Here is a 6,323-nt window from a genome sequence, read left to right as displayed (position 1 = left end):
AGGGGGAGTCCTCAGGGCCAGGGCAAGCCAAGAACAGTCCTCAAAACAAGGCAAAAGCAATCCTCGAAGCCATCCACGTCCCAACAGCCTGTGAAGGTTTGTGTCCCTTTAAATTTCCACTTTTCCTTTCCTGAGGCAACTTGTAGCTTGTTCTTTTGCAGCCTGGCCTCTCCACGCTGACTCACTTCTTCTAGAGTGTATGTAAGTTCCGAGCTTCCGGGAAAACCAGCTTCCAAATATAAATACTTAGTACATATGTGTTACCTCATCCTGTGTAATGGCCCTGGATTCTAGTAGTCAATCTCTGATAACAGAAACTTGCCTAAGACAATGTTATACTGGTATGGTAGTTCTGCCCCTTTAAATGTTATTCAGAGAATTACTAAATACAGTACTTAAAAGAGAACAACATAACCTACAAGTTTTCATAAAACTAGATTTGTTAAGTTCATATATGTGCAAATTTAAAATTAAGGGAGGTTTTTCTTTGTGCCATCAGATCAGTCTTGACTTCTGTCAATTACATGGAGAAGTTCCTGCAGCTTTCTTGCCAAGATACGCAGAATTGGTTTGTCACTGCCTTTTCTCTAGGGCTGAGAAAGAGTTACTGGCCCAAGGTTAGCCAGATGGCTTTATGCCTATGTCAGGACTAGAACTCAGTAGTCTCCTAGTTTCAATTCTTTAACCACTACACCTCACTGGATTTCAAAAGAATCTCAGAGTTTCACAAATATAAGCAAAAAGAACAGTAAATTCCATCTGAGAATACAGTATGTGGATTTCCCCCCCTCACCCTGAATGATTATAGCATTTGGTTGCCCTGAACATTAATAGAATGATAAGAATCTCCAGCAATACAGTTAGATAAATTAAGAAGTTGAAGTGAATTGTCTTTTTAGGAACTACTCAAAAGTTTAATCTGCATAGATTAAAGAAGTGGTAGAAAGGTTGGATAGAAAATGGGGAAAATGGAAGTATAAATTGTTAAAAACAACTTCCCCCAGGGACTACTTTGAAATGGGAATAACTATAAGGGAACATTAGAGAAAAGAGATTAAAGGTTTTTTCTTCTTCTTGATTATAAAATGCTTTTTAAAAATGTTTGCATTTTCTGGCAATACCAGGATGGCAGTACCAATATGCCAACAGAAATGTTGTATAATCCACTGCAAATATAAAAAATATTGAAAACAGGCAGAATAATGCTATGAAGATCTGTAGCACTTATGATATATGCTTATGAATTTACATGGAATATTCAGGAGAAAGAATGACAAGATACAATGCATCAGAATAATATGTTTTGCTAAGCTTTTCCACCTGCTGTGAAGACTAAACAAAAATATGAGAAGCATGTTTTGTAAAAAATATCACCATAACTTAAGTTTTATATACACTTTGTACTTCTTTAGTTTCTACAAAAATGGGGTAATAATAAAAAAACATTTTTTTATTATGAAGATCATAATAATAGTAATAATTAAACTTGTACGCCACCTAATTCTCAGTGCCTCTGGGTGGCTCATAACAATTAAAGAAATTAGAATAATATCAATAAAAAATAAAACTAAGAGATTATGATAATGATGATGATATCTGGATTTTTTTTCCTGTTGTTTAGAAGAGCCATGAAGGCCTGGTTTTTCACTCAAGTGTTTAGTAAGGAACAGCTAAAACTCCCCCACCCCACTTCATCATGCTTGCCACCTTTTGTCTTTATATTTTATTTATTTGATAGTAATTTTTTGATTGTTGTGAGCCCCCTAGAATCATTCAGAATTAGATGGCATACAAATTTAATAAATTATTATATTATTGGTACCAATAAAGGAAATTATTTGTATATCGGTGTTGAAATGAGGGGTCCTTGGTGCTCTCTGAGCTTAGTTGTTTTCTTGCAGATGTTTCCTTACCCGAACTAGATAACATTATCAGTGCTAGTGTTAGTATCATCAAACTAATATTTATGATGTTACTAAGTTTGAGTAATGAAACGTCTGCAAGAAAGCAACCAAGCTTAGAGAGGACCAAAGGCCTCTCATGTTATATTATTTTCTGTATGCTTCCCACTGACACTGTGTGGCCTTAGTGTTCTACTACTACTACTACTAGTGTTCTACTACTAGTATTACTTAGTACTAAATGTACTAAGGAAGTAAATTTTCTAGAACACATAATAAGGGTAAGTTTAGATCCAATAAGGAAGAGACAGACTTGCATTAAGGTGAGTTTTGTTCTTGGAATAGTTGACAAGATCCAGGACACAGTTCAAAAGATTTATTATTCCAAGTTTTTCTCCCCAACTCTAGTTGATTGTAAACTAAATATGACCCCACAGCATGATGGGGCTGCAAAAAAAAAGACAAATGAAGATTTTGACCATATTAACAGAAATATAATTTCTAAATCATGAGTGATTGGAGTTCTACATTATTCTATGCTGGCCACAATTCACTTTTAAATTTTTTTTATCCCACCCCTTTTTTCATATAAAACTCAAGGCAGTGAACACACAGATATACTTTCCTCCTCCTCCAGATGAGTTGGGCTGAGAGAGAGAGAAAGAGATTGGCCCAAAATTACTTGGTCAGTTTTTCATATCTAAGGTGGGATTATAACTCAATCCTAGTTTCACTAAATCAGACTGGTTTTCTATGACTTTGGAGTTTTCTGCCTACTTCCAAGCCCCCAGTTTAAGAAGGATTCAGACAAACTGTAAGTAGTTTGAAGAATGGATTTGAATATAATTAGAAGAGTCTATGAAAAAAGAAGAAAGTAATTGAGAAAGTTTAACTTTATGAAAGGAAGACTGAAGGGAAATAAGATATCCCTGGAAAGGATGTTAAATGAAAAAATGTCTTCATCATTCCTTAAAAACAGAACACAAAATATGGATTTCAATTTCATGAAGACAGATTCCAAATGAAAACTAGGGGGGGAAATCCTATAGCAAGAGTATTCTGACAGAGGATTCAATTGTTCAGACACTGGTGGGTTCTCCTTCTCTGGATGTATTCAAGCAGAAGTAGAGAGTCACCAGGTATTTTGATTTTGATTCCTGCACAAGAAAGGAGATTGGACTTGAAGGCTTTCAATTCTATGATTTCATGATTCAATACATAACTGAAATCATGGTATTATAGTTATCTCGCACTTTAGGTCACAAACATGCTACCAGTTGTACAATTACAAAACTAACTTCCAAAATGCTTTCAAATACCACATTTGACCAAATATCAATCACATTAGTTATGCCTCTTGAAAGTTCAAGAGGTAGAAAGCACATAATCCACAGATACAGAAGGATGCACAGGCATTGATACATTATGGACTAGGAAAGAATGCAATAGCTTCTTCGTGATTGCTCATTTATCTGTTTTAGGTAGCATTGGAGAACATATCTTCATTCAGCCATCACCTAACATTGATCAATGAATTGGTGCATAGCTAATATAATTATGTCGTTAATGAAAACAATTATCATTGGTGGGTGCTAACAAGGTTATACCACTGAAATACCTACTAATGTTGCTATGTTATGTAATAATATAATGTGCCAATTAACATTAGTGCATCGCACCATACATTTGTTCAGTTTAGCTACAAAGATACCTCTATTTACTTCTCAATAATTCTTAATGAAATTTTGGGGAAATATACACATAAAAATGCACTGTTATGTTTTTCCACATTCGATAGGATTAGGTATCTCTTCTCTTCATTAAATACTCTTTTTCCTGAATATTACATCCAGTTTTGGTCACCACAATATAAAAATAGAGGGCTGAGAAGAGCAACAAAGATGATTAAGAGACTGGAAGCTAAAACATGAAGAACTATTACAGGAACTGGACATGTCTAATCTAATGAAAAGAACTAAGGGTGATATCAGTGTTCCAATATTTGAGGGACTGCCTCAAAGAAGAGAGGGGTCAACCTATTTTCCAAAGCACTTGAAGGCAGGACAAGAAGCAACGGATGGAAATTAATCAAGGAAAGAATCAACCTAGAACTAAGGCAAAATTTCCTGACAGAACAATTAATCCTTAAAGTAACTATTATAATATTCTGGTCACAATTTATCTAATTGACATGCTCAGTTGTCTTTGATCCTCTTTTAGTGTTTATTTGTTATATGCATCATCTAAATCTATACGAAGAATGGTAGCCTTTCTTATGATGTTCTTACTTGCATTACTTACAACTCCATAAAGGATTTTAAATATATTCAGCTAACAGTGAGAAAAACAAACAAACCCAGAGCATTATGTTCAGATTCATGACTGGAAATCTTCAGGCAATAGGCATTTGAAAAATAGTGCGAAGGAATCACTGTTATTATTTACATACATTCTGAAGATGTATGAGATAAACAACAAAGTAGTCACTTATATTTTGTTATTTCAGAAATAAATAACCTGAAGCATCAGGTTCATATCATTAAATCTATTTTTGCAGCCCCTAAGTATTCTCCTAGCACAATGCTGAATTTCAGTGGCATGTTGGCTGAAAAATAGCATGATCCCTGAAATTTCAGAGTGAAATATATTGAAGTTAGACTTTAAAAAGTATAACAAATTTTAAAAATTTAGAAGCCATTGTATACTAAATCATTCTTTTCTATTCTTTTCTTCCTCTTTTCCTTATCTTTTGTTTTTTTTACAAGGATGTTAGCACCTTAACATGGCTAATTCCCGTGCCTGTCAGTGCCTGATAATTATTAATCTCTTCACTGATCAATTAAACTATTGCTGATCAGGTTTTTATGCCAATTAAGTTCTTATTTTCCATCTAGTCAATGCAGAAGTAATTGTATTCTTTGTATTCTTTTGTTCTACCTCCTGTTAACTAACTAATCTCATGTCTTTGTTTCTTTTATAACATGCATATTAGTTTGATATTTCTCCATGTATGCCTCTATTCTTTGCAAGATCATAAGCAAAACTTTGATTGCCTAAAGAAACACTGCAGTATTTTCTCTTTGTATCACTTGCCTGTCATTATTTCCCTTTTTTCAGAGAATTATATTCTCCATTATGATGTTGTGAACTTATTATGTTTAGCAAAATCCTATGCATAATCACATAAGAGAAAAATCCATGGAAGTTACGGTTCTGTCTATAAAGTTGTAAGTGGGACAGTAGATCTGTGAAGGAGCCTTCACCAGCTGTAGCTCACTCTGCATATACGGTAATATGTGAAATAACTGATCACAGAGCACAGAGTTTCCTTGTTGCACTGACTTTTTAGTGAATCTGAAATTTGTTCGCTACACAGTTAAGCCAAGTTTATATAATACCTCCTGCATTTAATTTTCAAGACTGCTTTAAAGCGACAGACTTTGGCTTTTTCTAACACATCCATTTTTCTTATCACATTTTAAAACAAGCAACATTCAGCTTGAAGAAAAATTCGGACAAAAATCTATGGCTTTACTTACTACACTATGAAATTATACTGAGACATAATTAGGTTATTAAGCTACAGTCATTTGTTTTGTTCTAATAGACCAGAATATCTGATACAGTCCTGATCCAAAGGCATGTCACATTTACTTTTTATTTATAATTAATAAACTCTATAGTATTTCAGTACTAACAGGAGAACAATTTATGGGTTGAGAAGAAACAATATTTCTTACCTCTCTTTCTGGCAAGATGATTGTGCCATCTAGTTCCAAAATGCAGTTAACTTTTAGAATATGGGCTAACTTTATCTCTCTCTTGCACCTTGCTGAAGTCCCCATCACTCAAAGTCCAAACAGGCAGCAAAGTGGGGAGAGAGAGAGAGCTATATATAAACTAACTCGTGTAGCTTAATCATGTACAGAATTAGGTACTTTTAAGTACATAGAAATCAATGAATTTATGCAAATCTAACTCAGCAAAATAAAGATATTTTATTTAAATAAAGATACATTTGGTATTGGGCCAATAAAATTATGAAACAGAATTATTTGCACATAAAATAACTGTTGTGAATAATCTAAGTCAGTGGTGGCGAACCTATAGCGCGGGTGCAAGAGGCGGCACTCAGAGCCCTCTCTGTGGACATATGCGCCGTCGCCCCAGTCCTAGGCCTTCAGCTGGGTTTTATAAAAGCTTTTCACTTTAGGCCTCCGCCACTGTTAAGTCCGGAGAATAATGGCGCTTGAGACGATGCATTTCTAACAAGTCTTTATTCTCTGCTTCCAATCTACGAACAACCCGAGCAGAGGCACGCAGGCCTCTATTTATACCTTCTGATCCCCGGGCAAATCCAACCAATCACAAGGCGGTCTTTTCCCGCCTTGCGCATGCGCGCAAGGCCGGCGCCACTCAGTC

The sequence above is a fragment of the Protobothrops mucrosquamatus genome, unplaced genomic scaffold (assembly GCF_001527695.2).
Source record: "Protobothrops mucrosquamatus isolate PMUCROS unplaced genomic scaffold, P.Mucros_1.0 scaffold_226, whole genome shotgun sequence".
In the NCBI taxonomy this organism is placed as follows: Eukaryota; Metazoa; Chordata; class Lepidosauria; order Squamata; family Viperidae; genus Protobothrops; species Protobothrops mucrosquamatus.
Note: the sequence above shows the minus strand (reverse complement) of the source record.